Below are 23,494 nucleotides of genomic sequence, written 5' to 3'. Positions count from 1 at the left end.
ATTAAGTGTCTGCGGTTGGAAATGAAGGTTTTCATCATGATTTCTTAATGCATTTTTGTGTAAGCCACAACTGTGTTTTGTTTCAGTACACTAATTACATATGAAAAGGTTAAAGAAGAGTCATTAATTTATCTGAAGTGTGACTGCATTGTGGGACGCCAGAGTAGTAGAAAAAACTACCTTCTTTCTCTTTTTTCTTCCTTTTTTAACCTAACAGAGCAGATACATATATACATATATATCACATATAAATCAATTCTTCTTCAGAGCCACAGTTCTCACAAAAATTTGTCATAACCTCCAGCCAGGAGTCACCAAAGCAAAAGTGAGAACTGCCTTCATGGCAATGCACACAGCCCCACATCTACACTATATGCTTAGATGAGCACTGATTGTGGATAATTTTTAAATTGCTCATTGATGAGTTAATTATTTGGAGGATTACTGGCGTAAAACCAAAAATCATTAAGTTCTGTTTTTCAAAACTAACCTACACAACTCAAGAAAAAAAGAAACATTATAATCTAAAGACTATTTTATCAGTGTTTGAAACAACGTCAGAAACAGCACACCTCTCATCACAGTAAATGAAATGTAGTGCCTCTATTCATCATTGGCTGTTGTGCTACAGTGCCTTTGGACATTGCTCCCCTAGGAGCATTTTGCAGATTGGAATTAAAAAACGAAGGCATTTTCTGAATTAGCTTGGGAATGACAGTTAATGTTTTCAGGAAATGATTTGTGGTTTTGTTTTTTTTCAATAAGAGATTGTGGAAAAAAATCCTTTTACAACATGCTATGAATTAGCCAAATGCCTTTTGCCTCAATTTGAGACTCAGTTAGTGAAGCTCGTATTCAGACATCATTACTCTTCTATGTGAGAAGGAAAGAAACATAGCTATCAGTGTTATGAAGAAGAGTGGAGATCAACAAAACTGGAAAGTAATACATCTGTGGTAAGCTGACAAATAAGAAATTAAAAAGGGCAGGGAAGGTAGTTACAGATTGGATTATATGTAGAGTGAATTTCTAGGAAAAATTAGTATAAGATACAGATGTTTAAAACACCAGAGATACCACAAGAGAGCAATAGGAAGCTGACAGCGGCATTGCTTTTGCACTGACTGCTGCACAATCATAGAATCATGGAATCATTCATGTTGGAAAAGATGTCTAAGACCATCTAGTTCAACCATCAGCTGGCAATGGAGGCAGATGGAGGAGTTTCTGACTGGCACTGACCCTTGTTCCTGGGCAACTACATCTACACACAGTCCACATCACACACTGGGAAATACACAGACCTTGGATCTGTAGCACTCCAGACTGAGTAATACTCAGTGGGCTTATTTTCAGCCTCACATAAATTTATCTTTAAAAAGCTGCTGCCTGTATCTATCTATAGGTAAGAGGATGCAAGCAATCTCATTTCTGTCTAACAGGTGAAATGTATTTCTGGAGCATTTATTATCATATTCTGCAAGCTTATCTATTCCTCTCTTGACTTACAGCTACTTAATATGGTAAAACTTTTTTGGTAGTGTTGTAACAAGTCTGTATCAGCAGTACTCACTGGGAATATAGTGCATGGTAACAGAAAGAAATAAAACACCCAGTGGAGATGGAAATGCTGTGGGGATAGTCTTTAAAATGTATCCCTACCTTCATTCTGCTTTGATGGTTAAAGATCCACACTACCCTGACAGAACTCAGATAGGTAATTAAATGTCTATTAGCTGATATAAAATATCCAAAATAAAAAGCATGAACAGTTTTTCTTAAGGAGTAACTGTAACAATCAACAAAAACATGAAAACATTTCCCAGTGATTACCTGGAATCCTGGAAAGTGAAGGCTTTGTGGTTCTGCTGTACCAGCAGAAAATGCAATACTGCATTTTTCCTTTGGGTGATGATTTTATTCCCTATTTTACACCATATGAAGGATACTTTCAGTATACTTTCAGTGGTAAAAGACACCTGAAAACAAGAAATTTCCTCATATACAGTAATACTTAATATAATTTTGACCTTACTTTCTTTTCATTTGTAGCTTCAGTATGAGATTTATTACATATATACTGGTTTTGGGCTAGATTTTCCTCAGTTGCTTTTATGGTGTACTTCTTCATGGCAGCTTCTTAGAAAGTTCGTATGTGTATTTATTCAGTGTGCATGACAGAGGGAGTTTTGGTGTATCAAAAGGGAGAAACAAACTCTACAGGTAAGCAGGAGCTACCTTAAATGACAAGTATTCTTACAGCACAGATCAAATGCACAGCAGTTTGTGGCCAGCTACTTGAGAGCCAAGTTCCGTGGAAGTACCATCTGCTGCACAGGATCCTGCACAAGCCCAAACAAAACTGGTTCTTGAGGGCTTGCAAAGCCGTCTTCAGCACAGAAGCCAGATGGTGAGTGCAGCACGCATTGGCAGGCAGATTTTCAGAGCTGTGAGCACAATGTCATATTTTCTGGAATATCTCTCACATTTGAACTTTTTAAATGACAGGTGCAAGCAGTAGTAACTTGATATCTAGTTACCTGCTTGCATACTATAGCTTCCAGAGAAACATTTGAAACTTAGACATTTTTTTTAATATATTTTGAATTGAGCACTGAAGATACCGAGATCGGTTTTGCACAGACTTTTGCCAGACATGCAGTTATTTACATGTTCTAACTCACAAATCACAGGCCACATGGAGAATTTAACCAAAAAAGAAAAAGTCTGAGAGGAAAAAAATGAATCTGCTGCTGAAATTGTAACCATTATGCCCAATCCCTAGTTACCAGCTCACTGAGATTAGGCATGACCTTTGGCATTTTCCACCAAGCAGAACAGTTTAGGAAGCTATCTATGGCATGAGAGTGGTCTGTGAGTAATTGAGATGATACGTTAGTTACACCTAAGTGGTCTAACATGTAAAATGTGCACATCATTTGTTCTTGTTGGATTCTGATGTGAGCTTATTTCAGGTAGCAGGTATGCAAGTACTTGTAAACAACCACTTCTTAAAATACAGTTGTTAACACCACATCTTGTCTTACACAACCATCTTATCTTTCTCATCACTGATCACAGATGACTCACTGTCAGACAGTGATAACTTCTTGTTCTGTGCCAATCAAAGACACAACCAAAGCAATTGTCTATATATTTAAGGAACTGTTGTAGTTCCAGAACTACAGGTTTGCCTCAGAGGCAGTTAAGAGGGCAGGATTTTTTACAGCAGGGAGTAGAAGTGAAATAGACTCTCTGTGGAAATAAAGTTAAATGTGAAGTACATTTTAACATCTATCTGAGCAATTCTCTATACTAGGGAACAGTATAAATCCTCAGAACGCAGTGTGAAGGTATTGCTGGTGGCTTCTGGTCCATTCCCATCCATGAAATGGCAAAGCATCACTGGGCTGAACAGATGTGTGTGGAAGGATTCTGGGGCACATTGTTGTGCGGTAATTCAGGGCTGCCTGTGGTTGTTCACTGGAAATGGTGCAGTCTTTCCACAGGACAGTAGAAATGATAGATGCAGCTCTGCTCAGCGTTTCCTTATTGATTTTAAGTCTTTAAGCATAACACACACAAAGTTATTTACCATTTCAAAAATTCAGCCTTTCAGAATTCATGCAGCCTTTGGAAGCCAGAGTAGTGAGAATCTCTGTATAGCTTATACACTGCAAACAAAAGATTAAAAATGTCCTCATTTCCTATTTGTTTTTGGTAGTCTGCTTTCAGCAAAACTGCAAGGAAGCAAAGAGGAGGACTCTAATGTTGCCAAGATATGCACTGCATGAGATACAACCAGAATGCTGCACTATTTTGGCTACCATGTTAATTACTTGTGGGCTAGGAGGTCAAAAGGGAATATCAGAGCATTTCATCCACTCACCTGGTTCTGGGGAGGACAGTACTAAAAAAGTAGGGCAATTTGTGAAGAGCAGATCAACTGTCACAGAATCACGGTATCATAGAATCATAGAATCACTCCAGTTGGAAAAGACCTCAAAGATCATAAAGTCCAACCACAACCTAACCGTAGTACCCTAATTCTAACAACCTTCTGCTAAATTTTGTCCCCGAGCACCACATCCAAATGGTTTTTAAACACATCCAGGCATGGTCACTCAACCACCGCCCTGGGAAGCCTATTCCAGTGCTTAACAACCCTTTCTGTATAGAAGTTTTTCCTGATATCCAACCTAAACCTTCCCTGGTACAACTTGAGGCCATTTCTCCTCATCCTGTCACTTGTCATCAGTGATCAGAGACCAACCTCACTCTCTCTGTAAGCACCTTTCAGATATTGGAAGAGAGCGATAAGGTCTCCCTTCAGCATCCTTTTCTCCAGACTAAACAGCCCAGTTCCTTTAGTTGTACCTTTCAGGGCATATTCTCCAAGCTTCACAAGCTTTGTCCCTCTGATCTGGCATGAACTTTGTAATTCAATGTAGAAAAACTGTTTTTCTTCAGAAGACAGAAGTAATTTTGCTTGAGAAGTCACTGTTTTACCAGTTACTCAGCAGCAGAGCAAGAATTCCCAACACTTATCTCCTGTGCACAACAGCCCTTTTAATTTGATGAAATATTTAAAGAAATACCTTTTGCCTAGAAAGTTCTGACCAGAGAACTCCAGACAGAAAACAAAGATTTTGAAGGAGTGAAGGAAAACAAAGTGTTAGAAAGAAAAATGTGTGGTTGTGCAGGATGATCTGCCAACAGAATCTCTACAAGTGGGTGCTAGCACCAAGCCATCCACGAGTACCAACCTCCTCTGATCATGCGCTCCCATCCACACAGCTCTGGCTGCCCACACACCTTCTCCGTCATTTCACTCCCACTGATCTATCCAAGCACAGTGATTACTCTCTGCCTTTCTCTGTTTATTCCTTTCTTGGTGTTGTTTCAGCTCTCTCATTCACTCTTCTTTTTACTTGTTTGCTTTCTTCAGGGAATTCTTTGCATTTTCACTTCAACTGAAATAAAAAATTGTCTGATTCAGCCCTACAGTCTGTCATACCAAATTTTAGCTCTGAGTGGCAGATTTTAAAAGTTTAATGTGTTAATACACTTTGGGGAGTATTATGATGAAGAGTAAAAAGGTAAAATCTATCTGAGCAGCACTTGCACATTTCCTTGCTTGCTTATGGCACCTGGATATTTAAAGACAGTTTTTTTTCAGAAGACATTTGTTTCTTACTTGTGGCAAAATGTTCTTTATTGACTTTGTAATCTTTTCTTCAGACTTGAAAGTATCCATAAGAAACCCACTCATTGGTGGCAAATAAAGAATTAGACTGAATGGTTTGTCATTTGTAATGAGCTATATTTCTATACTTTTCATCAAAGGCGCTGCTAAAAGAGTTAATTATGCATAGAAAAATTATTATTTTTTCCAACAAAATTTATATGAATATTTTCAAGCAAATGAAAGTGGTCTGCACATGTATTGAATATTGCTGGAAATAAGTTGATGTATAATGCATCCCTGAGATGGAAATTGCAGTCTGTGAAACGAATTCATTAAGAACATTTTCAACTATATTTAAAGTACCCATACAAATAACTCCAAGTAGGGATCACATGGAACTACTTCAGTGTTCATTTTTCAGACTTTTCACATTGGAACTACAGTTAGTGTACACATAATCATGTGCAGAGACAACATAGTATGCATACCTGATTATCTGACTTTGAGGCATTCATTTTTACACTGGCAAATATAGAAATCCAGAAGAATTTTAGAAAAACTAAAAATGATTTCACACCAAGGAACCTAAACTACATGGAGCCTGAGGAGCCCCTGCTCCATTTCAAGACTGAAGGATGTTCTGAATGCCCGTGAGTGTCCCAGCACAAAGCTGGACCAACATGCCCTTGTTTGTGTGAGACATGTACAGACTGTGTCAGCTTCTGTTTCAGTGCAATCACACTGTTAGTCAGTGTTTATGGGAAAACCTTGTCTATTCTATTCTATTCTATTCTATTCTATTCTATTCTATTCTATTCTATTCTATTCTATTCTATTCTATTCTATTCTATTCTATTCTATTCATATATTCTATATGGTTTAGTGGCTTGTGGTAGCAATGGTAGTGGGAGGACAGTTGACTAGATGGTCTTGTAGGGCCTTTCCAACCTTGTGATTCTATGATTCTATCATATGTGCCCCACAATACTATCTGTGACATCCTCTTCACTAAATGGCTAAGCATTTTCAGCATTGAAGTCCCATAATAACTGCAGGACAGAGTAATACTCTGTGTTGGTTGTATATTCCTTTCTTGGTTCTGCAGTATGGGTTGGATGGATACTCATGCAAACATTTCTGAATCACGGGGCTCCAAATAAATGGTATCTTCCATATCTTCCATCTCAGATCTGTTGGGTTCATGGTAATATTGCTCAATGTAATGCTAACCCAAAATATCTGAGGAAAGTGGTATAGACTAAAATCTTTCCTCTCTGAAGAATTCCCTTGGCAGGTTATTCAGTTGGCTTGTACCACTTAGCAAAGCTACAATACAAATGAATAATGATAAGGTATCTGATCCACAGTCACAAGGATTGAAGTACTTAAGTATTTCCCCTCTGTAATGTCCCTCATCTGACAATTGCCAAGACTAATCAGTCCACCTATTGCAGAGACAATGATCTTAAACCAAAAAATAAAGTGACATCTTGTAAAATTTGTACTCCATGTGACATACATAGTTTTTATTCCTAAATTAGGAAAGACTGATTAATCAGTTTCAAAAAGAAAACCCTTTGTGAACCTGAAGTCCTTATTCCCCATAATTATTCAGAGGTTTGCAGTAGCTCTATCTGGATTGCTCTTTCTATTGTCTTGTTATTGGTATGGATTTCCAATGGAAAATAACAATGTGGAACAGAGACCATAAAATGTGTTTATCTGCCATTCACTTTGAGCACTGTAACAGTTTGGTACGCAGATGCATTTCTCATTTGATTTCAGTGCTGTACCAGAAAGCTGACTTGCATTTTATTTGGCTAAAATATGATTTCTGGGATGTACAGTAGGTTCTCCAGAGCCATGCATGTTTTAATTAATGTAACACTTACTTCATATGCCTGTTGAGAAGCTTAATTCATTCACTCGTTCAGAGGCAGGTGGAAAACAATGAGTAATCACAAAATATTGCCAGCAGTTATTTTGGCCAAAAGTTGATGGCTCGACTAACAAGAAACTGGCAGCATTTTGTCAGAAATATTGAGTACACTGTGTTGTAAAAGGAGTCTATCCTGTGTATCAGTAAATTCACTGTTACAAAAATCATTCTGCAGCACATCCACATCTCTCTCACCCAAAACAGCACCTCAACACTTAGCTGAGATCAGCAGTATGTGTGGGAAAGCTCTGAGATCAGCAGTATGTGTGGGGAAGGCTGGAGCTTGGCTCACTGAATGCAGACAGGCCATCACATGCTGAGAAAGCCTGTTGTCCACATCTGCCATCACCACCACTCCACAGTTCTTGTAATGAGAATTCATAAGGGATTATCTACAAGTGCTACTTCCTTGCAGAGGCCTCCATGGTTTGCCACCCACCCAGACCTCCAGACTGCGCAGCTCAGCAGGGTATGGGTAACAGGCAGGATGATTTCTGTTTGGACTAAGTCAAAATGACATTTCTCTTAGCTGAATTCAGGTCAACCTGCACTTCAGGGTTAAGCCAGGCTAGAGGACGGTATAAGAAGCAATTTTCTGGAAGAGTTTCTGGTGATTTTTTTCTGTGCTTTCTCTCTTCCTGCCGCTGATGAAACCTTCTTAGACATCTTCAAGCATTCATCTGAATTAATAATATGATAAATGACATTTTAATGCAGAACCTATTTTCCCTAGTGAATATGCACAACAGCACTCACTGTCTTATTAGATAGAGAAAGATAACCATATTCAGTATCCGTACAAATGTGTGGACCACTGCCTGACACTATGTGGCTTGCAGCAGCATACAGAAGTCATAAAAGAGCAAATCCAGTCCTATACAAATCCCTTACATAATATACTCATGTATATATAAAATGATAAAAAGTTGCTAAAACACTAAAAGGCATTGTAAGTCATTTTGTGCCTGGAATAAATCAATGTTTGATTTGGAAAAAAAGAAAAAAGCTTATAAGCATCATAGCTTTGGAAGTCGCTATCAGCTAGGATAGTTGTACTTTGCATCAGGAATTAAGAATCCTTCAGCTGACCCAGTGCTGTTTAGGTGAACAGTAAGGTCAAAGAATCTGTGCTGAGCATACATCTGTCCTTCATGAACATCAAGGGAGGTTTCCGACTGCCTCTGGCTACATCTTGTTTGACCTCATGAAAGAAACAGATGGAATAGGACACAAGAACAGCGACCTTCAAAAGTCTACAGGAATCAACTACTGATTATTCCATGCTTGAGGAAAATGTCTTCTTGAGTTGTTTCTTTAGTATTGCCTTTACTAAGCATCAGAAAGAATTAGTAATAAGTATGTCCATCTGAACTGACTACACACATTTTAAACTGGTCCTTTTCATTTCCATAAGCCAATGACCCATCATTGGCAAGGACTTAAATTTTCAAAGTAATGTGATAGAGGTGTCCTGTCATTAGAATCATTAAATATTACCATATTTATGACATATACTTGGTATGATGGTGATTTTTGTTTTGTTTTGCTTTGTTTTGTTTTTATGATAAAGAACTTTAATTTATATCTTCAGGATGTTTCATTAATTTCAGTTTCAGTTTAAAAAGACAAGGCTTTCTGAAGCAATAATGCTAAGTGCAGCAAAGCCTTGTAGGAGTCTCACTGTAGTGTGTAGCAATAATTCTTAAGTGCCTCTTTGTTCAGCTAAAACAATGAACCATAAGTAGTATGGCAAGGTGAAATCCACACATTCAGCAGTATCTCCTGAAAGACTCAGTCATTTTCAAGTTTTGAGGAAGGTTGATATTTTGGATACCTATGTCTTACTCAGGTACTTTATTTTTCTGGAACAGGGAGGGGTATAGAAGTCTTAAACCTATTTCCAACCAACATCATGGCAATGGGTTAATTCACCTTCTCTTTTGCAGCTCTCTCACGTTGTTAGGGTCTAGAAGGCTCTCCCTGGTTTTTCTGTCTTTCATCTTTCTTTACTCTCTTTTTCATCCTGTATCCTGTGCCAGTTTTCATCAATTTTAGTGCACGCTGTTGGCAACAAAACATTCCATATATTTATTGAAAAATATTTGAACCAAGTGTGTTTTATTTCTGCTATAAGCTCTAAGCCAATTTGTTTTTCTTTCTTTCTCTGAGCCAACTCCTGCAGTTTCTCCACAAGTAAAAAAGGCTCTTTAATTTTAACATTTGTTTTGGAAGTCTTAAGGCACTTCAGAGGAACATGTCTACATATCATTCTTCCCTTCTGTGGAGAGGACTTTTTTGTTACTCCAAGCTTTAAACTATGTTAATTGCTGTCTGCCATGACAACCAAGACAGTTATTCTGCATTAGCATTTGTACTTCTTCTTGCAATGAATTGCTCAAGGAAATTGCACTGAGATAAACTTAAGTATTGATCAAAGATGGGAACCTGGCTCAATCATTATAAGCTACACATTTCTAAAATAATTATGGCAGAATACTAACAGTAAAAACTAAGGATCAAATCTTCAGTTTTTCAGCATTCAGAACAATCTTCTAGTTAAAATAGACAGTGCCTTGATAGCAAGAGATCCTCATGCAAACATGAGCAGGTCCCACCACCTGGGGTGGCATGTATCATCCCTCCTGGCCTAGTCTGCTGCTGTTTGCTGTGAGCACATTTGTGAGATGGTTTTCCTGAAAGAACTGAAAATCATTGCACTGGGTTTGGTTTCATAAAACCTTCCACATCTAAGAATGGGCTGAAACAACACATGATTTTGCACAGAAATTGAGATTGTAGAAAGGATGGCTTATTTTTGAGTTGAGTGGCCAGTTCTGTTCTAAGTTTTAACCATTTTGCTAAAATTTAGGCTTTGAGGTGGATGTGTTAGTATCATACTCATTTAAATATAGATTGGTAAGTCATTCCTAAAATTATGCCATGAAATTACACTTGTACAACTGGCAACAACAATATCACAGAGTCACAGAATTGTTTGAGTTGTAAGGGACCCACAAATGTCATCTTGTCCAACTCCCCTACCCAGAACAGGGACACCTACAACTTGATTAGGTGCTCAAAGTTCCGACAATCCTGACCTTGAATATCCCCAGGGACCGGGCATCCATCATCTCTCTGGGCAACCTGTGCTAGTGCCTCACTCCTCTTATTGTAAAAAAAATCTCTTCCTTATATCTGATCAGATTTTTTGTTTGAAACCATTTCAAATATTCAAATACTCTTTGTACTTATATCAATATGTTTAACAACCTTACTGTGTTATTAATATGAAAATACCCCTTCATTACTTCTTGCACAGTGTATTCATTCATTTATCATAAAGCACCTTTGCTGATGATATGCACACTGGTCTACTTCAAGGTCTTTTACAATGTTGTACCAAATACTCACACTGAACATATGTACTCACAGTAATAGCTACAATCCCTGTTCTTTTTGGATCAGCAGCCATATTTTTTGTTTCAACAGCATTTGAGCTGCTAATATTAAGCACCTTTCATCATCTTTTCTTGTTGCAGAAAAACTTGAACCTAGGAAAGTGCATTGATATCTGTAAGATATCTGTAGGATAGGAGTCAATGCTACAGAGAGAGCATACTTAGACAGAATCCAACAGAGACCAATAATAATAATAATAAAGTGAGCATATTTTGTTTTCATTCTGCAAAAGGAATTTTCTTTCTCATCATTTTTATCTCAAATGGCAAGCAGAAGAGACTTGAATTGAGATAAATAGTGTAGAAATTATTTTCCTGCCCATCTACTGCAGGCTAAACACTTCTGTCTAGAAGGCAATAGAAGACATGGATGATCTAATGGCTTGTCACTTACCCCCATATATCTTTGCCTTTTTTTCAGATTGTTATATAAAATTATTGAGCTATTTTTTTAATAAATAACCCAGCATTGAGGTAAAAATGTCAAAAATATATGGAACCTTAATTAATTAGTTATTAATTTTGTATCTCTACAGAAATATTAAGCACTTGCGTCTACACTCATAGTACCAAGAAACAGATTTTGATCATGTTTCATATTGTCAAGGGTAATTTACAAAGCCTTCATAGTGACTGAAGGTAAGAGGGAAAAAATGCACTGAGTGAGAAAGAGAATAAATTACCAATGTCTGCAAAAGACATAGTCCCAATGAAGCTATACGGGTATGTATAAATAAATGGAAATATACCCAGGTATTTCCCTGGCAATTACATGTAACCTATCGTAGGCAAACTATCCCCTTTAGAGGAGTCAGGCAGGTGACCCATGCACAGTTATGAAGTCAAATTGCTTATATTGCTCACAAAGTGCACTTTAATCCTACTAAAACCAAAAAGCATTAGAAAAATTTGATTTGCTTGTTACATTATCCTGTGTGTAGTCAAAGCTGAGCTTTACTACAGTTTATATGCAATGCAAGTATCTATGTAATTTAATCATCAGATGAAATGGTTATATCTTTCCAAGAGTCTTTTGTAATAGTACTTATTTAATTATTGTTCTGAGTTAGGTATGCTACTGTGTTTAATTTAATTCACTGAATTTAATAAATACTTCTGTAGTGCTCATCATTGGAAAATATTATGGCTACATATCCAGCAAAGATAATTGAAGCTTCCTACATATCCTACTTATTTAGGTCTAATAATATCCTTCGTATAACAACCCCTAAAATCTAAATGGAGTAACAGTCTAATCACTCAACAAGTAATCATAAAACAGCCCATCACACTTGACCTATAATCTTATGCATTAGAATATTGTTATTACACTTTTGTCTTTGTTCTGTAAATGTTTTAGTGCTTAACACTCAAAAATGTTGCATTTTGCACTGTTTGAATATGTATACACACACATGCAATCTGCTATAGTATCATCCCTTCTCTCACTGGCAGACTCCATTTTTGTATTCGTGTTATATTTATCTATATCTGTTTAGTTCATCATGTTCAGTTCTAATAAAATGCCATTGTTTTTGCTTAAAGAAGCAAGAATTGTCATACTGTACCTTGAGATAAAAACTGCATTTAGTTTAATTGAATTCTGAATGTGAAAATAAATAAACAAACAAATAAACAAATAATGTTTGAGTTCATGAAGGAGAGCTACGGTAATGGCCCACTTGTAACTGAAACCAAAAGCTACTTCTTCCCTTGGAACAGCTGAAAGCTTGATGCTATTCAGACGCAAATAGTACATTTGATTTAAAAAATGAAAGAATCTACAAGATCTGTTAACTCCAGCCCCTAACTGAAGTGATCTCAGTCTGTACTCCAGTGATTCTCACATGAATGATTCCCTCTGGTCTTTCCTCTTAAGTTTACGCCAGGGTCCTTACCACCACTGCTAGTGCTGATATTGGTGGGCTCCTGCTGGCTGAAGCAGCTCATAATCACTCAGTGGGACACAGCCAGTTGCCACCTGCAGAATTCCCTTCTCCCCTCCCTTCCCCTCTCCCTCTCCTCTCAATACAGAAGCACAGAATGGGAAAACCCAAGCAGCTCTTTCAGAAGAATCTTCCATGCCTCTACGTAAACCCTGTCTAGACAAGCTGTGCTTTATTTTCACAGTGAGGGAACCCAGTGTGTCCACACACAGTGTGAGCAGCCCATCTGCTCATCCTGTTACTAAGCATAGCACTGAAGGCTGTCTCAAGGAATACATGGCTATTGTGCATGCTGTTATGTCCTGGGAGCTGTCTAAGGTACAAAATATGTGGGGGCCCATCTGTCTGCACATGTATCTTGTTGCATGCTCCGTGACAATCTCTCCCATGAGAGACTGCCCATGAAGCCCATTGCTTTCATGCTCCCTAGGCTGACAGCAAGCCAAACCTGTGGGCAGGCCTTTATAAACCAACCCACTGGCTGTTTGTCATATATCACTGCTATAAACAGAACTGGTGTGTTTCTACTGCCCTTCTGTTTCTTCCTATCCACTGCAAAGAGATGAGTTAGAGGTATCCAGGGATGCAACGAAGTATTGAGAGTAAGAGCTTTGTAAGTAAGTGCTTTGTGCCCTGTCACAAGATACTTTTCTGCATCAGACGGGTACCCACTGGTCCTTGCAGATCTCTAATTGTGTCTTCTAAAGGTCAGCACCCCTGGCTGGTCTGCAGGAAGCACAGGGAAATACCTACCCAACCTGCACTTAGCAAAATGCCTTTATTTTCACAGAATTGTAGGGGTTGGAAGGGACCTCTGGAGATCACCATGTCCAATCTCCTGCTAAAGCATGTTCCCCACAGAAGGTTGCACAGGAAAGTGTCTAGGAGGGTTTTGAATATTCCCAGAGAAGAAGACTCCACAGTCTCCCTACGGCAGCCTGTTCCAGAGATCTGTCACCCTCACAGTAAAGAATTGTTTCCTCACATTCAGATGGAAATTGCTATGTTTCAGATTGTGACTGTTGCTGTCCTGTCACTGAGCACCACCAAAAAGAGCCTGGCCCCATCCTCCTGTCACCCCTCCATTAGATATTTGTGAGCATTGATAAGATCCCCTCTTAGTCTTCTCTTCTCTAGGCAGAGCAGCCTTAGTTCTCTTTCTCACTTGGGAGCTGCAGAACTGCCTTGGCTGCTCTGCTGAAATCACCCAGCTGTCGCTGCACGATGCTTTTGAATGTCAAAAAAGGGTTTAAACTGATCTAAACTATTGCCAGTGTACAGAGATATTTCCTCAAGGGTCTTTCAGCTTCTTACATATTCAGCTCTTGCTTTTGACATATGCTTGTAAAAAATCACAGTCATTTCCTATTTGCAAAAGCATCAACAAAGAGGAAGCGACTGTCGTTTCGTGTTTTGCATCTTGACACAATCAGTCCTGTTTTGTATCCTGCACATACGCACTGCATAACACAAGCAAAACACCAGATTATTTCACTGATATGTAGAGAGCTTCCAGATACAATCATCTGATCACCATTGTTGAGATCTGTTCCTGACCCACCTCTGCACCCCAGGTGCCATGTGCCATGTGCACAGCTCTGCCCTTGTACTTTCCATATCACAGCATTCCTTGCAAACTCACCACACAGACTACACACACTGCTTGAGCAGAGTGGTTTGAATGGTATATGCAGAAGCAACCCAGCAACAGGCCCTTGTCTCACCTCTTTCTTGGAACAGAATCCATGTTTCCTAGAGACCACAGCAAACACAATGCACCAGCAGCTACAGACAGTGCTGAGCTGGGACGGCAACCCCGCTGCCCTCCTGCTCCTGCTGCAACATGCTACGAAGGCAAGTCTACATGCCTTTCAGACCTCATTGTAAGGTATTTTGCCTGCTGCCAAGGGATAGGACTTATGCGAGTTTGGAGGCAGGTGTATTTGTGGTTTGCTTGCTGCTGGTTTACATGCAAACTCTCTGCTATCTACCGGGGAGGCTGGGTTTGGTGTTATCCTGGTTTCCTTGGCAATTGCATTCTGGAGGTCTGGCTATGCAGGTTTAACATTCATGTTTCAAAAGAAAAAGGGAGAAGAAACCACCAATTTCAAACTGCAGTATTGTCCTTCAGTGATGTTCAGCCCAGGGCTTTCCTCAGACTTTCAGTCTTTTGCAGTACAGTTTGGTGTGACTGTGTCACAAGAAGTCACACTCTGAAGTTCTGTTAGTCTCCATGAATTTAAAGTCTGTTTTTTGAACTAAGAGGTTTATATATTAAACTGCAGTTGTGTAAGTATATGCTGCCCATGTAGCACTGACTCCAGCTCCAGAATTCCTGAAACCCTTTACCACTGCTTTTCACATGGGAAAAAGGAGACAATACCCTACAGATAGCCACGGTATGTTATGCTTATTTATTCAGATTTCTCATTAGCAAATTTATTCTTATTATACAGTTGTAAAGGCTGTTACAGCATTAAGACACTTTAGACATTTTTGGACACAAATTTCTGGTTTTGACCACACTGACACATGAATACTAACTTTGAATAGGTTTTATTTGACACTCTAGGAGTCAAATTTCCTCCTGGTAAATGAGATTTATTGGCTATGAGTTTCAGTCTGGATACTCTCACTTGACATGCCTTCATTTGCCATGCTTATGCTAACAAAAATTCCACAGCTTTTCCTTGAAGACTGTAGTATCATGGAATAGTAGACTTGTTTGAGTTGGAAGGAACCTGTAAAGTCTATCAAATCTGACTCCTCTGCACTGAATAGCGGCGCTTACACCTCCATCAGGTCCTCAGAGCCCCATCCAGCCTGACCCTGAATGTCTCCCGGAACGGGGCATCCACCACTTCTCTGGGCAATCTGTGCCAGTGCTTCACTGCTCTGAGAAAAAAACCTTCTTCCTTATATCCACTCTAAATCTCCCCTCTTTAAGTCTACCCCACTTCCCCTTGTCCTATCATTACAGACCCTGAGAAAGTGTCTGTGCCCTTCTTTTTACGGCCCCCCTTTTGTTACTCTAAGGTCACCCTCAGGTCTCCCCATAGTCTTCTCTACTCCAGGCTGAACATCCCCAGCTCTCTCCTCATAGGAGAGTTGTTTCATCCCTTGGTTCATTTTTACAGCCCTCCTGTGGAGACACTCCAACATGTCTCTCCTGTACTGAGGACTCCAAACCTGCATTCAGTACTCCAGGTGAGGTCTCACCTACACAGATTAGAAGGACAGTATCACCTCCCTCAGCCTGCTGGCCATGCTTCTTTTCATGGAGCCTAATATATAGTTAGTTTTCTGGGCTTAAAATGGACACATCTGCTGGACTGGCAGCCAAGGGAGCCAGGGACTCACTTCTCATTTCTATGTCAGGCATGGCCTGCCCTGCAGCTGTGGCCACTGCTGCTGACATCCTCTTCATGGAGACAATTCAGCCAGACAAGAGCAGGATCTTTAATCCTGGATTTGAAATCAGGCTTCTCTGAGAAGCCCCAGTTCCACTCCATGTTGGATCTGGCAGTTTGATTAAGACATAGAAACATAAATCTATCTAAGCAGAGACAGCATACTGCTCTGAAAAATGTCTAAAATGGATTGAGGGCATGATTATAGCCCACCTGAAACTGCTGGATCTGTTACCTGATCACCAGTCTTCTGCTGCACGCAGCAAAGGGTGACCTTTGGGCTTCAGACAGTAGTGGACAGAGCAGCAGCCATGGCAAAACATTCATTGGTGCTCTATACAGGTGAATGCTCAAGTCCAGAGTCTAAATGTACAGAAGTGTTTGACTCTTCTGAGATTTGCTTTGCCTAGACTTCTTCGTTATCCTTACTTGCACCTTCATTTTGAGAGGCTTTTCAAGATTCAAACAGGCAGAGCAAGCTAGTTAAAGTGTTCACAAGCATTTATTTGTCTTTGCCAACAAGACTGAAGCTTACTGAATAAAAGGGGAAAAACTCCTGCAATTACACAGTTTTGTGCAAGCCAAATCCACACACTGCACAGTATTGCAGACTGGCTTCTCTCACATTACTTTCTGATTTAAAGTGTTCCGTGGTCATTTGATATACTTGCTTTTAGAGCATTACACATTTATGTCACCAATTTGCTGTGGTGATAAGAATGTGAAGGAAATTGTATTACTAATCTTGACATCTTGCACGTGGTGGAAATGCAATAAAAGGAAAGGTTTTAGCTCCAGTTTTTGAGATTTGATCCCTCGTCAAAACAGAGGTAGGGACCAATTGCTGAAGGTTGTGTCCTATGTTTGACTGCTGGAAGATCACTTGATGAAATGTGTCGTATGGGCAGTCCAGCCAGATGAGAGCCCTCAGGGTTTTGCTACCTAAGGAAGCTGAAGTAATCCAGCTAAGGGATGCACCGACAGTGCAGCCAAGGAGAAAAGGCTGGCTTGTCCTAGCCTGATGCTCATGTCCCCAAACCAGCTATAATGTTGGTGTTTTCCATAACACTGAGTCCCCTGCTCAGTTTGCGTGGCCACAGCAGGAACCACAGCTATCATGCAGCTGCCCACACGCCGGGAATACAGCTTCTAGCTTAGTGGCTGGCAGTGCTGTTAGCACTCAAAATGTGAGTGATTTTCCCAGAAAGTACTCATTAGTGCTTGTTTTCCCTGCTGTTAAATGATGTGCTTGATGGTACCAAATAACATACTCAACAAGTCTAATGCCAGATCAACTGCTTGCTTTGGTATTGGAAAAAGGAGCTCATGTTTCAACCTGGTTTAAATAAAAATGCAGGAGACAGATTCTAGCTAGGCACAGCAGTGGTCTGATAGAACCATTTGCTGAACTCCTTCGATCTTTATCATTGCTTAAAAACCTCCTATTCAGCTGATGTTATCAAGGAGTTGATAATGAGAGCATCAGGGTTGTTTAATTCATGACAGAATCTGTTAGGCAATGCTGACAAATCATATCTGTGGATATACTAAAAAACCTTCATTATCGGCTAAAGCAAGTAACATGCCTGGGGTTAAATTCATCAAATACTTTCTACTTTACCACCATTTTTGGCTGTCTGCCCTTTGCCCACTGATTTGCAGTCCATGCTCTGCTGCTTCTTGTGAAATGGTGTTGAGAAGCAAGGCCTCCAACTCACCATTCAAAATCCTTGTGATCACTGTTGGGGTTGGATGGGCTCCTGAGGCATTTAAGATCATCTCTTGTGTGACAGTTCTACAGTCCAGAAAGCCATCAGCACATCTGTGTGCTTTATCCAGATTACAGCCACATTGAGCTGCACTTACAATGCTACATCCCCCATTATTTTGCTGTACATTTTATTTTGTGGGCAGATGTATGCATGTCTGTTGTGTGTTGATTATTTAAGAGGCTATTCAGCAGCTATGTAATTATGTACCTATTTTATAGCCTTATTTCTCTTCATGCAGAAGGTTTAGTAATTATTTATTTGACCAACATTGAGGTAAGTTCTCTGCAGCATATAATATAAAAATCAGCTAATAATTCATGGGTTTTATAGATATATAACAGCTAAAAATAAACAACTTGACATATTTGACCTTGGCTTGTTTGTAGCTACAAGGGATAATAATTTTAGAAAAGGGTCCTTAAATTCAGTACCCTTGGACATACATCACTATTTACATCTGTATTCATATAGATACCAGGAGATGAGTCACATCACTGACCATTTTATTTATCAGATTACTTAGAGAACAAGGTAAATAAATCAAACTCACCATCTCACAGAACTCATTGAAACCTGAGTTAGAGTCTCTCCAGGGGTAACCTTGGCTGTTGTACCATAATGATGAATTACGACGCCATGCTGCCTTGTGCAGTGAGTCCTGCTCTGTGTGGGAAGGAGCGCTGCTCAGTGTAGAAAAGCATTTGTGTCAGATGGCTGGTTTCTGTGGCATCCTCTCTACAAGGCAGAAAACTGCAAATAGGAACTGAATGCTTTGTGCAAAAGTATTGTGAGGCTGCAATCCAGAAGTGCACTTTCTCAGAACATTTAAGGCTCCTCTGGAGTTCCACGCTGAGGTTATGAATGACAGCAGCTGCTCCACACCATTATGACTGCCTTGTTCTACAGATGGGTTTTGTTCTTCTGATGAAAGTGTGCTCCAAACCTCATTACTCCTTCACAGGCTGCTCATGCTGGCTGCCTCCAGGTCCTATGCTTCCTATGATGGAAGCAGCTGGGAGCATTTTTCTGCAATATGATCTCTATGATTCCTGTGATTTGAGCAAGGACTGACTTGGAAAGCCTGTTTGAAGAGCTGTGGGGCACATGAAGCTCCTGATTTCCCCTTGCTCATCCATAAATGTCAGTTGCCAGTCTCCAGTTACCCCACAAATATACCATGAGTGTGTTTCACAGACAGACAATGAATATTATAATTCTTCTTAAATTTTGAACTCCCAGATAGTCCAAGTCCTGACTACACAGCACCACCCACAACCAAACCCCATGCCTAAGAGTGGTGTCCAAACACCCCTGGAACTCCAGTAGCTCAGGGCTGTGCCCACAGCCCTGTGACGCCCGTTCCATGTCCACCACCCTCTGGTGCAGACCCTTTCCCTGACCCCCAGCTGCCCCTCCCCTGACACAGCTCCATGTCGTTCCCTTGGGCCCCTGTCACTGTCACCAGAGAAGACATCAGTTGTTGTTAGACCAAGAAGCCCTCTCTTTGGCACCACATGACATCTGCATATGAAATAACACAAGCCTATATCTCAACATTTCACTAGCTGGGAGATTAAGAACTCTTCTTAAGATTTTAGTAATTTTCTTCTGTTTTTTCCTCCTGCTTTTGTTTTTTTGTTTTTTTGGTGTTTTTTTTTTTTTTTTTTGTACTGTCCAAGTTCATGATGCTTTAAGCTATTAGCTTTAATGACTCTTCAAGGTCACCCATCTCAGGGCAGAAGAATCTAACAGCTTGCTGGTCTGCCTACTCCTAAATGGTGTTAGGAGCTGCTGCAAGCACAGAAGACACAACAGATAACTGCTGCTGATAGGAGAGAAGAGAAACTAGGAGATGTATGTCCAACTTTGAGCTTTCATTTACTGACATTTTTTTCCCATGCTGACGTAGGAAATGCTTAGACTAACTGAGCTAGCAGGGTACTAGTGAAATCTCAGAGTATTGTATTGCAACACTGCTGCATTGAACTTGTAACGTTACTCAGTAAATATAGAAGGCTTTTTGATCAGATCTTAAACAGAAGATCTCTGTTTAAAAAGCAAAACAAACAAACAAACAAACCCACAAAACCAAACTTCACACTCTAAGTGGCCAAATTTGTTGTATGTTTCACACAGTTCTTAGAATTGGCCTTGATTGGTTTTTTTTTCAACAGAGCTTCTGTGCAGAAGGTTCTGTCCCTGACTGTTAGAGAGGATGGAAAAATGTGCATCTGGGTTCCTAGGGAGGAAGGATTCTCTCTGATGCTGCAGTGAAGAGTCGGGTGACCTATATGACTCCCAGTAGGTGAAAATTAACAGGATGCATGGTTAGTGGTAAACTGCTGATCAGTTATTATTGGAAATCCTGCTTGGATACTGATTTCCAAAAGCCAAACAAAAGAGTTGACTTAAAATACACCCAAATTAATGATCTCAGTCATGCAGCAGCTCCTTCTGGACAGCTTCTGGATACTGTTCAGCTGCAAGAAAGGGCTTTGCTTTCTCAGCCCTGTCCTGGTTCAACCAGTGAGTTCATGTGAACCAATGTTCACAGGCATGCTGGGAACATACATGCTGCTGAGAAGGTCTCTATGCCAGGGATGGTGGCACTTTCCTGGAACAACACACAAGAGGTGGATGCTTCTCTTAGATCATAGTTGTGTTGTTTTCTCCAGAGTCCCTGTTGGCCAGGAAAAGTCCATATTCTCTCCAAGCCACAGCCTCTCTCAGAAAGAAATGAGGATTTATTTGCATCCAACAAGAACACTGCTGGTTCATATAATTTGAAGGTGCACATGGATTACTTGAAATCACGAAGTGCCATAGAGCCAGATTACTCTTTTTTTGCACAATTGAGGAAATGACTTTGAATAAAAGCAAACTGATTAGCTGCCGTTGATGTCATACTTATGGCATTGTTGCTGGGCTGTTCAGTCTGGAGAAGTCTGTGGGGAGACCTGAGAGAGGTCTTTCAGAATCTGAAAGAGGGCTGTAAGAAAGGAGGGGACAGATTCTATTGCAGGGTCTGTTGTGACAGAGCAAGGGGAAGTGTGTACAAACAAAAAGAGGGGATATTTAGATTGAATATAATCAAGGTTTTTTCAGTACTGGCGGTGAGGCACTGGCACAGGTTGCTCAGAATGGCAATGGATGCCCTGTTCCTGGAGACATTAAAGGGCAGGCTGGACAGGACTCTGAGCACCTGATCTAGAGGTCCGTTGCAAGGGGTTGGACTAGATGACCTCTAGTGGTCCCTTCCAACTGAAACAACTTCATGATTCTATGACTTGAATCTTTTCCCTGCTGATGTGCAGTGTTTCCCTACAATTGCCTCTGCACTGCTGTTAACCTTATTTCACAGAACAATAAAGTGTGTGAGGTTGTTCCATTTCCCCCTCTTTGTTCACTTTATGGAGTCTTAAAGTTCAGAGATTTGATTTTCCTGCAGATTTCAAGGGAGTCAGTAGCCATGTAGAGCTAAAGTTAAATGCTACTGCTGGTTTCAGTGTAAAGAAAGGGTCATTTATTTTTCTTTATTTTATTATGTATTTTATTTTATTCTAGTCTTCTGAGCAGCAGTAAGCAGGAGCACAAAGACTTGCTGTCTGAGCAAGTGGCAATGGAGTTTTGCATCTGGGTAATGTCAGGGGAGGGAAACATCAGGGGGGGTGGTAAAGCTGGAAGCATGGATGGAGGCTTGTGAAAGATGGCAGAAAATGTGGGAAGGAATAGGGATTACTTCAGTGTGTGTGTGTGATCTATACAGCCTCTCTGGGCAGCCTGTTTCAGACCCTACTACTCTCTTGGTAAAGAACTTCCCCCTAATATCCCACTTAAATCTTCCCTCCTTCAACACAGAACCATTTCCCCTTGCTCTGTCATTATCTACCCTTGTAGAGAGTTGACTCCCCTCCTGTTTGTAGCTGTCTTTAGGTACTAGAAAGCTGCAATGAGATCATCCTGTAGTCTTCTCCAGGCTGAATAAGCCCAGCTCCCTCAGCCTGCACGTGCTGCAAAGCATATGATTTGGCTCTGAGCCCCACAGGAGATAGTTTAGCCTACAGAAAGCATCCCAGTGTGTGCAGGAGCAATGGCAGTAGTGCCTGTAAAGTATAAAGCCCCAGCTTCTCCTCCCAAAGGTTAATTATGGTTGATAATAATAAATGACATGCTCAGAACAGTAGCTTGCAAGGTTAGTTTATAGCACATGCACAGCTCTTCTGAGGGAGGTCATTAATAAATCACAGTGTATTGGACTTCTTAACTCTATTTTCATTCTACTGAAGCAGAATAGAAGCAAAGCTAATATTTTAACTTTAAATTAAAAGACCAAAAAAGGTTTGCAGCAGAAGTTAATTTAATAATGAATCTCAATCTTTGGCAAATCTGCCCAAACTGACAGAGAACTGAGAGTATTTTATTGCCCTCATTATGCATACAAGCATTCAAAATGATGCAAAGTGACAGATTATAATCAAAGTCCCATAACAATGAGGAAGATATTTATGGAAGATGACATGAGGTTTCCATCCCATGCTCCCAGATGCTGGCACTGAGAGTATCACTCAAAGCTGCTGACAGCTTCCTTGGGGTGGGGTGGGGTAGCTGGTTCTTCTAGGTCAGTGACATGAAATGGCCCAAATTCCACATAATTTGGATGCTGCTGTGACAGGCATCCTCAAGCCTCTCACAAGGCACCTGGGATATTGACTGGCAGCAAGACTTCTCATTAGCTTGTTGGCTCACCATTGCTTTTGAAAAGATTTTTTTCTCTTTCTTTCGCTGATTCTTCAGTTCTCCCCCTGGTCTGGCACACACACGGGAAACCAGTCTAACACACTCAGCTGATGAAAAAAGCAATTTAGCCAAGAGCCAAACACCAAAAAGGAACAGTGTTCTGCTGTATAAATAAGTGGACTTAAACCATGGATGTCCAGTGGGCACTATGTCTGTCTTCAAGTGCAGAAGAGAATGCAAAAATGAGACAAAGAGACTGGGAGCAGGGAAAGGGGCCAATGAATGAGCAAGAAAGAAGGAAGAAAGAACAAGGCCCTTCCTTTTTGACCACAGCAGTTACTGAACCAGATCAGCAACCTGTGCGGGGAGGGCTGTGCACACCCAGTTGTTTACCAGCCTCACTGTACCTGTAGGCCCTGTGGTACAGTTCTATTCAGTGATTTAATTGGAATTTCAGTTGTAAACTGCAAGAATGGGAACTCTTCTCATATGAGTATAAGTTGTCTGTAGCAGGCTAGGTTCAAGAAACTTGAGCCTAGACAAATATCTCATCTAAGCTGTGAGTCACAGCAGTGAGTGGGCTGGTTTGCCCTTACACAGCAGGATGCAGTGGATGAGGAGATCAAGCAGAACTGCAAGAAAAGGCAGACCACACACAGACAAGCACTTACCCAGGGGTGTGTGTAAGCTACATTAAGCTGAATGTGGAACTGTGGCTGGCAAAGAAGCTGAAATTCAACATGCTCTGTCTGAGGGGAATTCCCTGGGACTCCTCAGCAGGAAAACATCTGCAAGTCAGAAGAGAAGAAAAAGAGCCGAAAGGGACTGGAGCTTCAGGGATCGCACATCCAAACCTTTAGCAGCTCCTGCTTGGGCTCAAATCATATTACTGCACTTCCTTGGTGGGTTACCGTACACCAGCAGAGCACAAGGCTGTCTCTTTGCATGTTCTTAAGCCAAAAACCCCTCAACATGGTTAGTCTTATTTCAGGCTCCACATATGCTAGAGGCTGCAATCATACTCATGTCATAACCAGACCCCGA

The 23,494-nt window shown here is 40.4% G+C and overlaps 1 long non-coding RNA gene across 2 annotated transcripts; it reads right to left on the bottom strand.

Annotated features, from left to right (window-relative positions):
- Positions 1–4,868: 4,868 nt before the first annotated feature.
- On the bottom strand, positions 4,869–14,220 carry LOC107306460 (uncharacterized). 2 transcript variants are annotated; one of them, XR_014939372.1, is made up of 3 exons: positions 14,093–14,220; positions 9,060–9,188; positions 4,869–4,973 (listed from the first exon to the last, which is right to left on the bottom strand). It is a non-coding gene; the product is annotated as an uncharacterized LOC107306460 (long non-coding RNA). The 2 variants fall into 2 exon arrangements; XR_014939371.1 differs by lacking the exon at positions 14,093–14,220 and adding an exon at positions 10,558–10,674.
- Between the last annotated feature and the right edge of the window lie 9,274 nt (positions 14,221–23,494).

Source organism: Coturnix japonica, chromosome Z, assembly GCF_054131305.1.
Source record: "Coturnix japonica strain WE chromosome Z, WE-NBRP24, whole genome shotgun sequence".
Taxonomy (NCBI): domain Eukaryota; kingdom Metazoa; phylum Chordata; class Aves; order Galliformes; family Phasianidae; genus Coturnix; species Coturnix japonica.
This window is presented reverse-complemented; position numbering and strand designations above follow the sequence as displayed.